We start from the raw sequence: 18560 nt of genomic DNA on the forward strand, positions 1-18560 counted from the left end.
GTTCTGTTTAAGGGCTTTGCAAACAGGCAGAGTGGACTTGAGTCCCTGTCCCATCTCACTTCATCTGTGCAACTTTAGGCAATTTACCTGTCTATACCTCAGTTTCCTCATCTGTAAAATAGGTTTAATAATTGTAACTATTGCAAAGTTGTTTTAAGAATTAAATATGACTGATGACTGATTTACACTGTTATATGGCAGAAACCAACACAACAGTGCAAAGCAAATATTCTCCAATTAAACATTTTTAAAAATTCAATAGAACTCTAAAAAAAAGAATCAAATATCATAACATACATAAAATGCATGGTATGAAGTCTAGTGAGAATAAGTACACAATATATATTCCCATTACAAATACAGCCTTACCTCAGAGATATCATGGGATCAGTTCCAGAACACTATAATATCACAATAAAGCAAATCATATGAAAGTTTTGGTTCCCCGGCATATTTAAAGTTATATTTACAATATACTGCAGTCTATTGACTGTTTATAGCACTATGTCTTGAAAAACAATGTACAGACCTTAATATAAAAATACTTTACTGCTAAAAGTGCTAATCATCACTAGGGTCTTAGTGAGTCATAATATTTTTGCTAGAAGAGGGTCTTGCCTCAATGTTGATGGTTACTGACTGATCAGGGTGGTGGTTGCTGAGGGTTGGGGTGGGTTTGGCAATTTTGTGTCAAAATAAGACAACAATGAAGTTTGCTGAATTAACTGACTTTTCTTTTCACAAACTATTTCTCTGTAGCATCAATGCTGTTTGATAAGCATTTTACCCACGGTTGAACTCCTTTCAAAATTGGAGTTAATCCTCTCAAACCCTGCCACTGTTTTATCAACTAAGTTTATGTAATATTCTAAATTTGTTGTCTTTTCAACAGTGTTCACAGTATTTTCAATAGGAATAGATTCGATCTCAAGAAACTACTTTCTTTGCTCATCCATAAGAAGCAACTTCCCATTCATTCAAGTTTTATCATGAAATTGCAGCAACTCAGTCCCATCTTCAGACTTCACCTTTAATTCCAGTTCTCTCGCTGCTTCCACCACATCTGCAGTTACTTTCTCCACTGAAACCTTCCATGGGGATTAGGATCAGCTGCTTCCAAACTCCTGTTAATGTTGGTATTTTGACCTCTTCTCATGAAGCATGAATGTTCTTAATGGCATCTATATAGTGACTTCTTTCCAGAAGGTTTTCAATTTACTTTGCCCAGTCCCGTCAGAGGAATCACTGTCGATGGCCTTACACAGTATATTTCTTAAATAATAAAACTTGAAAATTAAAACTATTCCTTGATCCATAGGCTGCAGAATGAATGCTGTGTTAGCAGCATGAAAATAACATGAATCTCACTGTACACCTGCATCAGAGCTCTTGGGTGACCAGGTGCATTGTCAGTAAGAAGTGATATTTTGAAAAGAAGCTTCTTTTCTGAGCCGTAGATCTCAACAGTGGGCTTAAAATATTCAGGAAACCATGTTGTAAATAGATGTGCTGTCATCCAGGCTTTGTTGTCCCATTTATAGAGCCCAGATAGAGTAGGTTTAGCATAATTCTTAAGAGCCTTAGGATTAGGGGAATGGTAAGTGAGCGCTGGCTTTAACTTCAAGGCACCAGCCCCTAACACAAAAATCGGTCTGTCCTTGGATGCTTTGAAACCAGGCATTAACTTCTCCTCTCTAACTATGAAAGTCCTATATGCCGTCTTCTTCCAACAGAGTTAATGTATCATCTAGTTGATGTATCGTTAATGTATTGTCTACATTTCAATTTATCATCTACGTTGAAAATCTAGTTTAGTGTAGCCATAGCCAGCTTTGTTAATTATCTTAGCTAGATTTTCTAGATAACTTGCTGCAGCTTGTATATTAGCACTTGCTGCTTTACCTGTACTTGTATATTATAGAAACGGCTTCTTTCCTTAAACTTTATGAACCCACCTCTGCTAGCTTCAAACTTTACTTCCACAGTTTCCTAACCTCTCTCAACTTCCATAGAAGGGGAGAAAGTTGAGACCTTCCTCTGGAGTAGGCTTTGGCATGAGGGAATGTTGTAGCTGGCTTGATCTTCCATCGAGACCACTGCAACTTCTTCCAGATCACCAATAAGGCTTTTTCTCTGTCCTATTATCTGTGTGTTCACTGGGGCAGCAGTTTTAACTTCCTTCAAGAACATCTCCTTTGCATTCACAACTTGGCTAATAGGCACTTCTGACTGCCTTTTCTCTTGTCTTGACTTCTGACATGCCTTCCTGGCTAAGCTTCTAGCTTTTGATTTAAAGTGAGAGATATGACTTTAAATGACTCTTTTAAAGTCATTTAAAAGACTCTTTTAAGTGACTCTTCTTTTTACTTGAACCCCTAGAAGCCACTGCAGGGTTATTAAGTGGTCTAGTTTCCATATCAATATGTCCCAGGGAACAGGGAGTCCTGAGAAAAGGGAGAGAGATGAAGAACAGCCAGGCAGCAGAATACATATAACATTTATCTACTAAGTTCACACCCTTACATGGGTGTGACTCCTTGCCCCCCCAAAATTATAGTAGCAACACCAAAGATCCCTGGTCACAGATCACCGTAACAAATATAATAATAAAGAAAAGCTTTGAAATACTGCAAGAATTGGCAGAATGTGATACAAAGACACAGAGTGAGCAGGTGCTATAGGAAAAACGGTGCCAACAGAGTTGCTTGCCGCAAAGTGCTTACAAAACTTTAATTTGTAAAAACTCAGAATCTGTAAAATGTGATAAGTGAAGCTAAATAAAATGAGATATGCCTGACATTATTGGAGGAATGATAACTGAAGACTGGGTCTGTAACTGAAAAGGAAGTCTCTCAGATACGTTGCAAAGGGTCCAATTTAAACAAGCAGAGGATAGTGGAGAGTGACTAGAACCAACATGAGTAAATAAAGAGAAACAGAAATGCACAGGGCACATTTTAGAATTCATAAATTTGAATGCAGCAGTTCTCAATTCTTAACAATAAATGAATATTACAATAAAGAAAAAGCAAAGGACATGAGCAGCAAATTCACAAATTAGGAAGTAATCAGGAAACAAACATATGGGGAAATGTTCAGGCTTATAAAGAATCCAAAAAATGCAAATTAATACAATGAGAGGAAGATTGACTCAAGATGGTGGATTAAGCACACAAATTTAATTACTTTCTTAACCCCCAATTCCCAAAATGACAGGAATGATATAAAGAAACTAGAACAAAGTGCCATCAGCCAACTAGAAGTGTTGTGAGGTTCTTCAGCTATAAAAAGCACAGTGCAGTGGGTGGATGGAGGAAACTCAGACGAGCATGAGAAAAAAAGACCAGAACAAGATACTAGCCGTTCTGGAGGTTACCCAAGTTCAAAGGTAATTAAAACTTGGAAGAAGTGGAATGATTAATTTGAATAATTATTGTGTAGCTACTATAATAGACATGCCCTGAAATCTCACTGACTTAATACAATAAAAGTTCGTTACCCTTATTTACATCTCACTCCATCAGCAGCAGACATGCAACTGGGCATGACAGGAAAGGGGGCCACAGCATTTTTCCCTGGGATAAAATGTACGTGGATACAGTCACACCATTAGACTGGAGGCCAGTGGGGACCCTGTCCTGCATCTTGCCACTCAGGGATGCCTGTGCTCTGGAGCATCTTCCCTGAAACTTTCTAAGTCTGCTGCCTGGACCTGCCAGAGACAACAGTGTCGTGCACACAAGGCTCTCCAACTCTGGACCTGGTCCAGCATGGGCCTTGGTCACCAAAAGCCTCTCTGAAATTGTCCAAATTCCCTCCAATGACTGGTAATGGCCAGAGCCGTCTGAATATTTTTCTCTCTCCTTCCCCTTTATTTCCAGAATTCCAATTACATAGAGTTTAGGCTGCCTAATATTGTCCCACAGAATAACGCTCTAGTGAAGTTTTTCTTTAGTCTTCTCATTTCCTGCACTTTCTTTTGGGTGGTTTCTGTTACTGCCTTAGCGTGTACTGAACATGTCTTCTCCACTGCCTCACCTGCTGTTACTCCTACCTGGTCTATTTTTTAATCTTAGATACAGTATTTTTTTCATCTTTAAAAATTCCTTTTGGAATGCATATCTATATTCCCATTTCTCTCCTAAACACACTCATGTTTTCTTCCACCTTTTTTAACATATGGCATGTATCTATTTAGATGCTTTAGTATCCTTTTCTGCTAGTTCTACCATCTCTGGAGTGTATGTATTCCTTTAAATAAGATTGGATATTTTTCTGACACACAGGTAATTTATCGGAATAAGCAGAATACTTTTTGGGAATGCATGTAAGAATTAAAGATTTTAAAATTTAAAAAAAATTAAAAATTAAAAAAAAAAAAAAAGACCTACTTTTAAGCTTTGTTAAGTTGTATCCAGAGCAGTCATTAGTCAAGAGCTAATTTAGTCTGAGTACTAAGCTCAAATTCTTTGGTGGTTTCTATCCAACGTGTATATAATGAGGTCTTTCCACTATGGTTTGTGGGAACATGAACTGTTCCCAGCCTGTCTGAATCCCAGTAATTGTTCTTCCTATTTCTTTTTTTTTTAAGATTTATTTATTTATCTGGGCTTCTCTGATGGCTCAGTTGATAAAGAATCCACCCGCAATGCAGGAGACCTGGGCTTGATCCCTGGGCCAGGAAGATCTCCTGGAGAAGGGAAAGGCTACCCACTCCAGTATTCGGGCCTGGAGAATTCCATGGACTGCATAGTCCACAGGGTCGCCAAGAGTCAAACACGACTGAGCGACTTTTGCTCGCTCACTCATTCATTTGTCTATTTGATTCTGGCTGGGCTGGGTCTCTTGGCTGCGCATGGACTTTCTCCGTTGCGGCGAGCAGGGTCTGCTCTCCAGCTGCACGGCCTGGGCATCTCGCCACAGCGGCCTCTCCTGTTGCAGACCACGGGCTTCCACAGTTGCACTGCATGGGCCCAGCAGCTGTGGTGCTCAGGTCTAGTCACCACACAGCAGTGTAGGGTCTTCCCAGAGCAGGGGCTGAACCCACATCCCCTGCATGGGCAGGTAGATTCTTAACCACTGCACCACCAGGGAAACGCTTTCCTCCTTTTGGTGGTCACTTTTTCTGCTCTTATAGGGCTCCACCCTCACACTTAGTACTGGGCCAAACTCTCAGGAGAGCCCCCTGCGGCTCCCTCTCTCCCTCTCCTTCTCTGTCTCCCTCCTTTCTGCCCATTCTCTAGGGAACTCTGACTCACAAATTCTTGCCATGTTGGCAACAGCTGCCTCCCCAAACTCCGATCTCTGTCTCCCCAGTTAACTGCGACTGCCAGGTTCCCCTTTGTGTGCTGGGGCCTAGAAAGTGCCTAGGGAGTAAGCTGCTACAGTCACGGCAGTTTTGAGTGCTTACTGTCCTTCTCTCAGGAATATCTCCCACTGCCTATGATTCCAGGTCTTAAAATGATTGTTTTGTAGGTTTTGTCCAGTTTTTCAGTTATGGTAACAAGTTAAATCTTGTCCCTTCATTTTTCTCTTGACCAGAAACCTCAAAATGTACCTTTAATTTGCATTTCTCTGATACTAAATTCTTGATCAAAGGGTACATACATTTCAAAATTTTGAGAAACACTGCTACTTTCTCTCCAAAAAAGCTGTTATAAATTTATACTCCACCAAGAGTTCTGCATTCGTGCCGATATTAATGATTCTCAACCTTAAAATACTAGATATGGATAGATAGTAATAAGAGTGTAGAAAATACAAATGACTTTGAACATATGAAAACATGCTCAATCCTGCACAGAATAGAGACCCAAAACACAAAATTAGGGGGAAAGAACTTAGTTAAACAGTGACGATGCAAAAAGGGAAAACATGAACAATTTGTTATTAATCAGATGAGATATTGTGGGCATAAAACAAAAATAGGATGCTGTTTTTTAAAGGAGATCTTCAGAGAACAGTGTAAACTGCTCTCATAAGCTAGAAATGTGATCACCAAAAGTTAAAAAAAATAGAAGGGTTGAGGAAATTTCCTATGGCAGAAAGTGAAGAAGAACTAAAGAGCTTCTTGATGAAGGTGAAAGAGGAGAGTGAAAAAGTTGGCTTAAAGCTCAACATTCAGAAAACAAAGATCATGGCATCTGGTCCCATCACTTCATGGCAAATAGATGGGGAAACAGTGGAAACAGTGGCTGACTTTATTTTTCTGGGCTCCAAAATCACTGCAGATGGTGATTGCAGCCATGAAATTAAAAGATGCTTACTCCTTGGCAGGAAAGTTATGACCAACCTAGATAGCATATTGAAAAGCAGAGACATTACTTTGTCAACAAAGGTCCATCTAGTCAAGGCTATGGTTTTTCCAGTAGTCATGTATGGATGTGAGAGTTGGACTATAAAGAAAGCTGAGCACCAAAGGTGCTGAGCACCAAAGCACCAAAGCTGCCTTTGATTTGATGTTAGAGAATCTTGAGATTCCCTTGGACTGCAAGGAGATCCAACCAGTCCATCCTAAAGGAGACCAGTCCTGAATGTTCATTGGAAGGACTGATGCGAAAGCTGAAACTCCAATACTTTGGGCACCTGATGCAAAGAGCTGACTCACTGGAAAAGACACTGATGCTGGGAAAGATTGAAGGCAGGAGGAGAAGGGGACGACAGAGGATGAGATGATTGGATGGCATCACCAACTCAATGGACATGGGCTTAGGGGAACTCCGGGAGTTGGTGATGGACAGGGAGGCCTGGCGTCTTGTGGTTCATGGGGTCGCAAGAGTTGGACTCTACTGAGTGACTGAACTGAGCACTCTCACACATAAGAAAGACAAATATCTGGGAAACAAGAGAAAAAGATAAGAAAAATAAGAGACAAACCAATACAATATTGTAAAGTAATTAGCCTCCAATTAAAATAAATAAATTTAAATTTAAAAAAAAAAAAGAAAAATAAGAGAATCAATCCAGGAAATCCAAGCTCCAGAAACATAGAAACAAAGAGGAGAAATTCATCCACACAATAATTAAGGAACATTCCCAAAATTGAGATGCCAGCTTGAAAAGGCCCACTGTCTGCAAGTAGCGGGTAAGTAAACTAGAATGAGGCACGTTACTGTGAACAGTTTTGTACACATTCTTTCAAAACAGTGGGGCAAAGAAGAGATTCCAGAAGTTTTCAGAGAGGGAGAGGGAGAGAGAAGGAGGAGGACAGGAAAGGAGAAGAAATCCATATCACTCTGGACCTTTTTGGACCTTTCTGGACTGATAGAGAGGACACTGGAGAATTGGCTTCAAAGGACAACCAAACTATCAAACAGGTGAGACGATGGGATATAGGCATTTTCAGACATCCACATTCTCAAAAAAATACCACCAAAAACTCCCACCAACCCATTGTTGAGTAAAACTGACTAATTAGTTCTACCGAAATGAAGAAGTAAACCAAAAAAAGAGAAAAACATGGGGTTTGAGAAAATAGGAGATCCAAAGTAAAGAAAGAAAAAGGAATTCTCAGGAGAAAAGTGAAGGAAGATCCCAAGGTAGTTACGGAACAAGTATAGAGCAGCAACTAGAACAACCTTATTCAAAACACTGACAATGTGGAGAGCTACCGTTAACTAGCAAGGTCCTCCTGCTTTTTTGTCATAATTGTAATCTGAGGGACTAAAGCCTCTACCCATACACATTTGGCTTATCTGAACCATGCATTGGTGATTCTGGGGACTTCCCTGGTGGCTCAGATGGCAAAGCATCTGCCTACAATGCGGGAGACCTGGGTTGGATCCCTGGGTTGGGAAGATCCTGGGAAGAAGGCAATGGCACCCCACTCCAGTACTCTTGCCTGGAAAATCCCATGGATGGAGGAGCCTGGTGGGCTGCAGTCTGTGGGGTCATAAAGAGTCGGACACGACTGAGCGACTTCGCTGTCACTTTTCACTTTCATGCATTGGAGAAGGAAATGGCAACCCACTCCAGTACTCTTGCCTGGAAAACCCCATGGACGGAGGAGCCTGGTGGGCTGCAGTCCATGGGGTCGTAAAGAGTCGGACATGACTGAGCGGCTTCGCTGTCACTTTGATGATTCTCTTCTCTACTCTGCACCTCGACTCTTGGATCAGCTTGGAATACTCATTTCTTCCTAAAGAAACACTTTGCTTTGATCTATTCCTGGAAGTCTGAAGCAGGCCATTGTAGCTTCAAAGTGGAGAACACAAAGCATTCTCTCCCCTTCAATGTTTTCCTACCAGATATCCAGTACCTGGCCCGTCTGTACTCCTGCCAGACGCCCTAACTGTAGTAAGCTCTGCTTCCTAGGATTCACTCGTGACCATGCCCCATGACTTCCCAAAAAGGGGCTCTTAAAAACGTTTAGGAAAGCTGAGAGCAGGCTATAATCCAGTGACTCCGAACAAGTTATATTTTTTATGTTTCATCTAAAAGGGGCAATATTGCTTTTTCCTTACATGGCTAGGTTTGTGCTCGTATTGTTGAAGTATACACACATAAGTGATAAAGCTATAATGAGAAACACCATAGTGAACACAGAGCTAATACAGGGGTTCCTTTGGATTAAAAGCATCACCTTCTAAAAGAGGGCACAAGGATTTCTCTGGTGGTCCAGTGGTTGAGAATATGCCAGTGCAGGGCTCACGGCTTCAATCCCTGGTCCCGGAAGATCCCACATGCCTCAGGACACCTAAGCCTTCACGCCACAGCTACGAAGCCTGCACACCTAGGCCCTGAGCTCCTCAACAAGAGAAGACACGGGCATGAGAAGCCCACGCGTGGCAGCAGAGCAGCCCTTGCTCGCGGCAGCCAGAGAAAGCATGGGCACAGCAACGAAGACCCAACACAGCCAAATACAAACAAAACAAATTTTAAAAAAATTTTAAAAAGAGGGTACCAATCACAGAGGGACACAGCCATTACCAAAGTGTCGGTAATGGTTTGATCTAGCTTGTGTATTACAACTTTTCATTTTATAATTATTCTTTAAACTATGTTTATGCATTTTATACACTCTTCTATGTATGTGATATACTTCACAATAAAAAGGAAAAATATATAGCAACATAATAATGTCCATAACCGGAAAAGTAGGTCACGGAATGGAATGCATGCTATGATTACAACTCTGTGCATTACACGACTAGGGAAAAGAATGGAAGGCAGTTATTTGCAAAGGAGAACAGTAAATTATAGTTGAAAGATTATGTGTGATTTTCTCACAAGCCTAACAGCTTTCAAGCAGCTTCAAATGCACCACCCCATTTAGTCATCACGTTCTGTAAGGCAAAGATCTGCCACAATCCTTATGTTGCCAGTGGAGAAGCAGAGGTCTGCCTTATCCAACAAAGCTCATCCATAATCACAGTCAAGGAGTAGTACACTTGGGACTCAAAACTCTACATCATATGACCTCTCTGTTCCACTCTTTCTCTTACCTAGGCCTAATGACCTCACTAAGCCTCAGCTTCTTCACTTGTCAGTTCAGTTCAGTCGCTCAGTCATGTCCAACTCTTGGGGATCCCACAGACTGCAGCATGCAAGGCTTCCCTGTTGATCACCAACTCCTGGAGCTTGCTCAGATTCATGTCCATCGATATCATCTTATTCTCTGTTGTCCCCTTCTTCTCCTGCCTTCAATCTTTCCCAGCATCAAGGTCTTTTCCAGTGAGTCATTTCTTTGCATCAGGTGGCCAAAAGTACTGGAGTTTCAGCTTCAGCATTAGTCCTTCTAATGAATATTCAGGACTGATTTCCTTTAGGATGGACTGGTTTTATCTCCTTGCTGTACAAGGGACTCTCGGGCATCTTCTCCAGCATCATAGTTCAAAAGCATCAATTCTTCTGCACTCAGCTTTCTTTATGGTCCAACTCTCACATCCATACATGACTACTGGAAAAACCATAGCTTTGACTCAATGGACCTTTGTCAGCAAAGTAATGTCTCTGCTTTTTAATATGTCTTCTAGGTTTGTCATAGTTTTTCTTCCAAGGAGCAGGCATCTTTTAATTTCATAGCTGCAGTCACCATCTGCAGTGATTTTGGAGCTCAAGAAAATAAAGTCTATCACTGTTTCCACTGTTTCCCCATTGATTTGCCATGAAGTGATGGAACCAGATGCTATGATCTTCGTTTTTTGAATGTTGAGTTTTAAGCCAGCTTTTTCACACTCCTCTTTCACCTTCATCAAGGGGCTCTTTTGTTCCTCTTCGCTTTTCTGCCATAAGGGTGGTGTCATCTGCATATCTGAGGTTATTGATATTTCTCCTGGCAAACTTGATTCCAGTTTGGGCTTCATCCAGCCCAGCATTTCACATGATATACTCTGCATATGAGTTAAATAAGCAGGGTAACAACATACGGTCTTGACATACTCCTTTCCCAATTTGGAACCAGTCCATTGTTCCATGTTCGGTTCTATTTCTTCTTAACCTGCATACGGATTTCTCAGGAGGCAGGTCAGGTGGTCTGGTATTCCCATCTCTTTCAGAATTTTCCAGTTTATTGTGATCCACACAGTCAAAGGCTTTGGCATGGTCAGTAAAGCAGAGGTAGATGTTTTTCTGGAACTCTCTTGCTTTTTCTATGATCCAACAGATGTTGGCAATTTGATCTGTGGTTCCTCTGCCTTTTGTAATAATAATGTAATAAAGTAATAATAAAGTAATAATAATGATGATGGCTGCTGCTGCTAAGTGGCTCAGTCGTGTCCGACGCTGTACAACCCCATAGACAGCAGCCCACCAGGCTCTGCTTTCCCCAGGATTTTCCAGGCAACAGCACTGGAGTGATGATGGGGCTTTATTCAAAGAGTTATCAGGATTAAATGAAATAAAGCATGCATAGCACTTAGCATACAACATAACACATAGTAAGCAATCAATAACTGCTGTGTATCAGTAACAGAAATGTTGATATTAAGAATTAGACAGTTCAGTACTATTTAACCAGGCACTAGACATACAAGAATGACTATGAGGACATTGTCCAGGTGGAAGTGTTAATTGCTCAGTCGTGTCTAACTCTTTGCAACCCAAGGAATGTAACCCACCAGGCTTCTCTGTCCATGGAATTCCCCAGGCAAGAATACTGGAGTGGGTAGTCGTTTCCTTATGCAGGAGATCTTCCCAACCCAGGGATCGAACCTGGGTCTCCTGCATTTCAGGTGAGTTCTTTACCATCTGAGCCACCAGTGAAGTCCATTGTCCATGAGTGACAGACAGTTAAACAAGTAACAAATTCAGGAATCTAGAATAGAAATGATGGGAATACATAGGTAGATAGACCATAGAGATCTCTCTTCAGTGAAGATATATATATATATATATATATATGTTTATTTGTTTTTTTTTCAAGGAACAGCTGGATAGGAATTGGACCTGGTGAGGTGCAAGCAGCTGGGAAGGAAGGCTTCCTTGGGGAACTGCTGCAGACGCTGAGATGCACAGCTGAACTGGAAGGAACCTAAGAGACCGTCTAGGCTATTCTCTCAATCCTCACTCAAGAAAAGGGAAAGTGATGACAGCTGGAATTGAGGTCAGGGGACTGTTATACCCAGAGTTTAATATCACCTCTCCAAAATGGTCTATGACTATTGAATCAAAGGAATAAAAGCAAAAGTTCATTGGTATTGGTAATTAGTTACAGAAAAACCTAAATATATACCTGGGAATCAGAAGATATTAAAGAATTGCTCATTTTGATAAGTGAGAAATATGGTAGTTATATTTTTTTAATACCATTCTGTTAAAGATATAGAGTCCAACATCATTAGTTACTTTACAATGGAAAGGGGATAAGTGTGAGAGTGATGATTATAAAAGGAAGTATTATAAAAAGGAAATCAACAGGCATTCAGTGAGAATAACCTTATCTCTACTTTTATGTATGTTTGGCATTTTCTATAATAAAAATATTTAAATATAAAATGTCGCTTGTGACCTTGAAGGAAGCCATTTCAAATAAATATTAGAGGGAGAAGACGGATTTAAAAGGGCCAAAGAGTACATGGGTGATGAAATATGAAGACTTGATTCAAGAATGTTGGCCATAGCACTGAGGAGTCTTGGGCTGAGAAAATGGAGACAGAGATAGAGATAAATCCATATACAGAAATAAACATGGTTTGGCCAATTATGTGGTTTACTTGCTAAGTCATGTCTGACTCTTGCAACCCCATGCACTGTAGCCCACCAGGCTCCTCTGTTCATGGGATTCTCCAGGCAAGAATACTGGAGTGGGTTGCCACTTCCTTCTCCAGGGGGTCTTCCCAACCCAGGGATTGAACCCAGGTCTCCTGCATTGCAGGCAGATTCTTTACCAGCTGAGCTACATATCTTATGACTTGGCCAATTATAATGAAATCCAAACACATCTGTGGGTCCTAAAGGAAGAAGCCAGCAGAGGGGGAAAGTCTAAAAAAGTGAACCAGAAGAGATACTAGGTTAAAACTTCCGATGGGTCCTAACAGGAGAACTGACTCAGCCATCAGTTAGAGCCAGAGAGGCTACCTTCACACCACCCATGTCAGATGGGCAACCTCTCCAGCTCTCCTTCCAGCCCCGGCCCACCCGTCTCAGGCAGATACAGCAATCGCCATCATGGGATGGAGCTCTTTGCTGTCAGGCCTGACACTGGAGGGCCCAGGCTACCAACAAAAAGGAGGAAAAAGAGAGTGAAGACCCAGATACAAAGAGCAGAGAGACAGCAATTCCAAGTGATAAATCTATGCTGAAAGGAACCTGGCATGGTGTGAATCGTAGCATTCACCCTGGCCCTACTGCTCTACCACCAAGTCCAATCAGATTCCAGCGAGCAACTCACCCACACACTGAGGCCTGGAGCTGACGACAGGCAAGAGGATTGGCCCAGGTTGAGGCTAGCCATCTAAGCGTTAATACGGGCTCATCCTAAGATGAAGGAGAGAGGCGGGACAGGGAAGAGCTGTGCCCATTTCAGAGAGGTTCCAAGATCCAGATTGAACAGCCCAGAATCTCAAGGGTCAATTCAAACTTTTTTGGTGTGAAATAGCAGCAGACTGCTTGAATGGCTACTTGCTAGAAGAACCCATGTTATTATCTGATTCTAAATATAATGATGCAGGAATTTTGGCTCACAACTTCTATGTAATTCAGTTTCCACAGTTACTCTAAGTTGGCCCGTGATGGGAGAAAATTATTCCAGAATAATTATCATAAGGAGAAAGGATGTCAATGAGAGGAAAAGAATTATTCCTCTCCTCTGTGCAAACCAAACATCTTCCACACCTTTCCCCCTACATCCACCTGAAAAGCTATCTGAATCCGTGGTCCTTTGAGAACCAACAATAACCCTCGATTGTTAAGGACCCAGAATTTCGCCAGAACAAATAATTTTCTTAACAATGCCAGCTGAGGAAGTGAGAACTATTTGTTGCACTGTTTAGCTGCCTTAATAGGACATCATTAAAATTCCCTCTTCCATTCACTACTTAAGATGCAAAGCTGGGGGAAATGGTCCTCTGGGGCAAGTACAGATACTCTAATTAGCGTCACTGTAACCAGGGTTTCTGCCCACCAGTACGCTAAATCATGCGAACTGCATGAATAGGGAAACGGAGCGGCAAGTATTCCAGAGCTGCCGTCTGAGCAGAATCCATATTCCGCTTCTAATTAGAGCTACAAAGATTTCCTCTATAAAACCTCACATTGCTAACTCTCCATCCATCTGTTATTGATTCTTCCTTGAAGCCACCTCACCCACAGTTCTCACAGCAATCCTCACTCCTGTGTGTTTTTTCTCCCTGGGACACAATCCATTTCCCCTCACCAGGAATTCTCACTGACAATACCCAGAGAGCAGAGTTATTCTCAGAGAACAGCTTGCCCAGTGCAGGGCTTCATTTGTCTTTCTCTGTGGGTCATTTATCACAGGGAGCTGGCCTGTTGAGGTAAATCCTAATTGAAAGCCTGTATGATCTCCTGTGTGAAAGCTGTGTGTTCTCCAGCCCTGAGCAAAGGAAATTATTTTGCACACAGATTTCTGGTCCAGAACTGGACAAAGTCCCACCAGCTGGCAGTAACGCATGCCCTATCCCTGTTTTGGAAGGAAGATTCTTCCTATTCTTGGGGAGAAGAGGAATCATAAGAGTGTTGCAATTTACATTTGCAAGCTGAGACTTCCCTCAAGCCAAAGATTTTGTTTCTATAGCAGCTTTAACCACCTTCAATTCGTATCAGAACCCCATGTGAGACGGCTGGGTTGCCGAATTTAGGTATGTTCCTACATCCCTGTCCTCACCCTTCCCCCACCCTCTCTCCACCCTATTGGACTTGACATTACATGCAGAATCTATTTGTAAGTAACTCGGGCACATTCATTCACTCAGCAAATACAGATGCCTGTTATGCTCCAGGCACAGCAGTAGGCTAGGAAGATAGAATTTTGATTTTCAAAGAGAATTATATACTGCATTGCAAACCTCAATGATTGACTTTTGGTCAGTCAATCTACACACAAAACTTGAAGATTTTTTTTTCAATATACACAGCAGAGTGTGAAGGGTAGCGAGTGATGTAAAAGCACAGATGATAAACGCTGGGAAGTGAAAGGGAAGGAAGACTGCTGAGGAGAAAGGTTGGGGAGTCCACAGGGGAGCAACTAAAGGGACAAGAGGAATTAAGGTTACAAGGTAATTAGAGTGGACGTGACTGGCGCCTGACCCGTCGCCACCTCCCCTTCCCCCTGCTTCTTGTTCGTTAGCAGAGCCCAGATCATGTTCACGTGTCCACATTATTCTTTACAAGCATGTGCTCAGAAAAAATCAAGGGTAAATCGTGATTGATCTACATCATGATAACTGCACAGCCCTTGTCAGCCGATAGTGGTGAGTATGTGGTCGGTTTCGCCCAAAGCTACAGGAGAGAAAAATCTGCAGCTTCTGGGAAAGATATGAAGGAGGAAACAGCCTCTCCCGTTCTTTCGCATGCCTGCTCAGTCACGTCCGACTCTCTGGGACTCCATGGACTCTAGCTTGCCAGGCTCCTCTGTCCATGGAATTTCTCAGGCAAGAATACTGCAGTGGGTTGCCATTTCCTTTTCCAAGGGAACTTCCATATTCCTTTAGACATTATCTAAATTAATTAACCTTATAGCCAACCTATTTTGGAGCATCCTATTGTGGGAAAATACATTTTTCTTACTGCTTAAATACTTGGAATTGATTTTCTCTTTCTAGACATGAAAACAACCTAAATATGATAACCCATTGCAGAACTGTAAAATGATGATTTAAATGTACTGGGAAGAAGGAAACAAAGAGGAAAGAGGAAATGTAAGTGCAGTATACATATATGTATATAATTAATTTTAACAAAAGAGAGGAAGGTGCAGTGTAGGAATCCCGTTCAGAGGGAAGGAAGCAGTCATCAGAAGAAACAGAAGTTAAAGATGCTATCAGAACTGACAGGGAAAGGAGTGGGGAAATCATTTCCCATCATAAGTCTTCCTGCATTATTTTATTTTTAAACTATGTGCATGCGTTATATTTCATCAAAGCTTTATTTACATAAAGAAGAAAATGAATTCAAAACTAGAAATTAATTTCCTCTTCTGGAGCCACTAGAGAGAAAATAGGGCTCTTTATCAGAAACAAGTCAACAAACAAGTTAATAGAAGCACTTTTAACCCGGGGCGAGTTCTAAGGGCCCCAGAGCTTTTCCTCGTGCTGGCGGTGTAGCAGCGTTCTCCTTGTGCAGACGTGGATTAGGGTTTTGGCAGTGAAAGTGTTTGAAATAGGAGATAAGGGAGCTAGGACGGCAAAGAAACAGTACCCCAACTACAGTACAACCAGTTTTCCTCTTGCTCCACACAATGCAAATGACACAGGCTCTCAGATTCCATTTTCCTAACATAGTGAAGTCGCTCAGTCGTGTCCGACTCTTTGTGACCCCATGGACTGTAGACTACCGGGCTCCTCCATCCATGGGATTTTCCAGGCAAGAGTACTGGAGTGGGTTGCCATTTCCTTCTCCAGAGGATCTTCCCGACCCAGGGCTCGAACCCCGGTCTCCCGCGGTGTAGGCAGACGCTTTACCGTCTGAGCCACAAGGGAAGCCCTGTGGCAGGTATATGAGTTGGATAACTAAGCATGCTACATTTCACCCACTAAAGTACAATAAGCTACCAATTTTCTCCGAGCTGATTTCACTGTTACAAGAGAAAACTGCCTTGGTTATCTTGACAGTGTCCTCAGGGATATGAACAAAGACCACACTCCAAACCGCACCTCCCCTACCTCTGTGACACTGTTGATCTAACTGGAGCCACCAGCATAGCTTTAAAGCATCTAAGAACATTCTTCCTCAGCAAATCCCAAAGTTCCCAGAGCTATGATTTTGTTCCCAGGGGATCAGAATTACTGAAACAAGCTCTAGGAAGATGACAATCTTGTCAAGAGAAATAAAGACTCCAACTTTATTCACTTGGTGTCCCATTTAGCTCATTGGTCAATAGGCCATTTCTTTTAAGCTGTTTTCAGTAATGCAAGCCATACACATTGGTTTAAAGTCAGTTAAAATAAATCCTAACCAGAAACTAATAACGTCTTCTGAAAACTAACCTGTTACAACATCAAATATGCATTGACATAGCCATGCATATTTCTAGGGCTAAATTCTACAGAAATTAAACTTGTACAGTTGTGCATTGCAGGATCATTTGTTACAGAAAAAAAAAAGCAACAATCTAAAAGTCAAACAGAAGGAGACTGATCGAACAAAGAATGATATATCCACACTAGGGAATATTATACAACCATTTAAACAAAAATAAAATAAAAACTAGATAGAACCCCATGAGATGTCACAGAAAGATGTCTGTGATACATTGTTACATAAAAAAATTGCAAAAATACGTGTACAATATAATTCTATTTTTTTATAAGTATATATATGCATATGTATATGTGTGGGATTTTTCTTTTTCATGTAACCAGAGAAAGATATGAAAGGGTATACATCAAGCTGTTCATGGTGATCACCTTAAGCATAGAATTAGAGGGGGTATAATTTTACTTTATATACTAGTATGTCAACTCCACATTATTTTACACTGAGGAAATAAAACAAAATAAAGTGTATTTGTTGGGAATGTACAGAGGGTTTTCAAATTCCCTCTTCCAGGACCACATCTAATATTGCAATTTCATGAAAATCTGTGTAGTTTTTCACTATCTTCAGGAAATAAGGATTTTGCAAACGTCTTCTGTAACTTTGTGATAATAATAGTTCCCATTTAGTAGAAAAGCTAACACGTGCCTGATATGGGTGTTTCCCATACAGTTACCTGCTTCATCTTTCAATTACAGCACAGGCTTATTTAGGTCAATTGTGCAGATGAGAATACGAAGTAACGTAAACAAGATCACACAAATCCACCAAGCAGCCTAGTCAGGATTCCAAGCGGATGGAGCTGGAAAGCTTGTGCCCTTCTTGGGACTGTAGCACGTCTATTAAAAACATGTTTCTAAGCTGAATCACTCACCTCACTTCAAATGCAATTAGTTTTGCAATGGAAATGGTACATACTAGGGGAGCCCAAAACCTCCCTTGCAGAGATGTTGAAAAATAATCACAGGAGACCGGCCTCAACATTGCCTCCCCTTTCACTCATGCTCACCTCCCAAGAAAACTCTCCTTCACAAGCCATCGTGTCTTCTGTTATTGAAAGCCACACTCTTCCCACCCTATCTTCTACCTTCAACCTATTTTTTAAAAAATTATCTTGGTGATGTCTCTCTGAACTCTCTACATTTCTCCAGACCTGAAATAACAACAGATCCCTTCAATACTAAATCTCCTCTCCCAACTTTCAAAAACTGAGATCTTATTCCTTTAGTATCCCAGTAGCCTGCAGGGACGTTGTGATGATTTGTAGATTCACGAAGACAAAAATATTGTGAACTCGTGCTCACTTGACTCCAGATTTTTTTTTTCCTGCTCTGCTTGCACATGGTTTGCCATTTGTTGGCCTTGAAACTTGTGAGATTTGTTAGTAACTCTGTGAGAGGGACAGTAGTCAACAGTTTCTGGAGAAAAAAAAAAAACGGTTCATTACAGCCAAAGAGGAAATGACAGGAGGGTTTAGATGAGGCAAAGCACAGTAAGTAAGACCTGGAGACACACAGCAGATCTCGGAGAGGCAGCAGCACTGTCTCCCGTTGTGGTCCCTGAGCTGCGAGTGGATTATTACAGATGCCATCTCCTCACACAACCGCGGAGACCAGAGACGTCTTTCATCCCATCGCTGGCTAGTCCGAAGGTCATACTCCCCAGGGACCTCGCACTTCATAGTAATGATTCATTATTTATTCCAGCCCCAGGACGTTTCAAATGAGTGTTCCAAACCACTGCTGGTTATTATATTGGATTTAACTCGACTGATGTGTTTATTGACACCACAGGAACCACTAAAATGCAGTGAGCTTCTTTGCTCTTTGAAAGCAGCACCTTTATTTTTTTCATGACTCCTGAAACCTAGCATAGTCTTTTCCACAGTAATTAATCAAAATAAATAA

At 41.4% G+C, this 18560-nt stretch overlaps 1 pseudogene; it reads right to left on the reverse strand.

The window, feature by feature from the left end:
• LOC108636091 lies at positions 531 to 18334 on the reverse strand (annotated as a pseudogene).

This window comes from Capra hircus, chromosome 5 (genome assembly GCF_001704415.2).
Source record: "Capra hircus breed San Clemente chromosome 5, ASM170441v1, whole genome shotgun sequence".
In the NCBI taxonomy this organism is placed as follows: Eukaryota; Metazoa; Chordata; class Mammalia; order Artiodactyla; family Bovidae; genus Capra; species Capra hircus.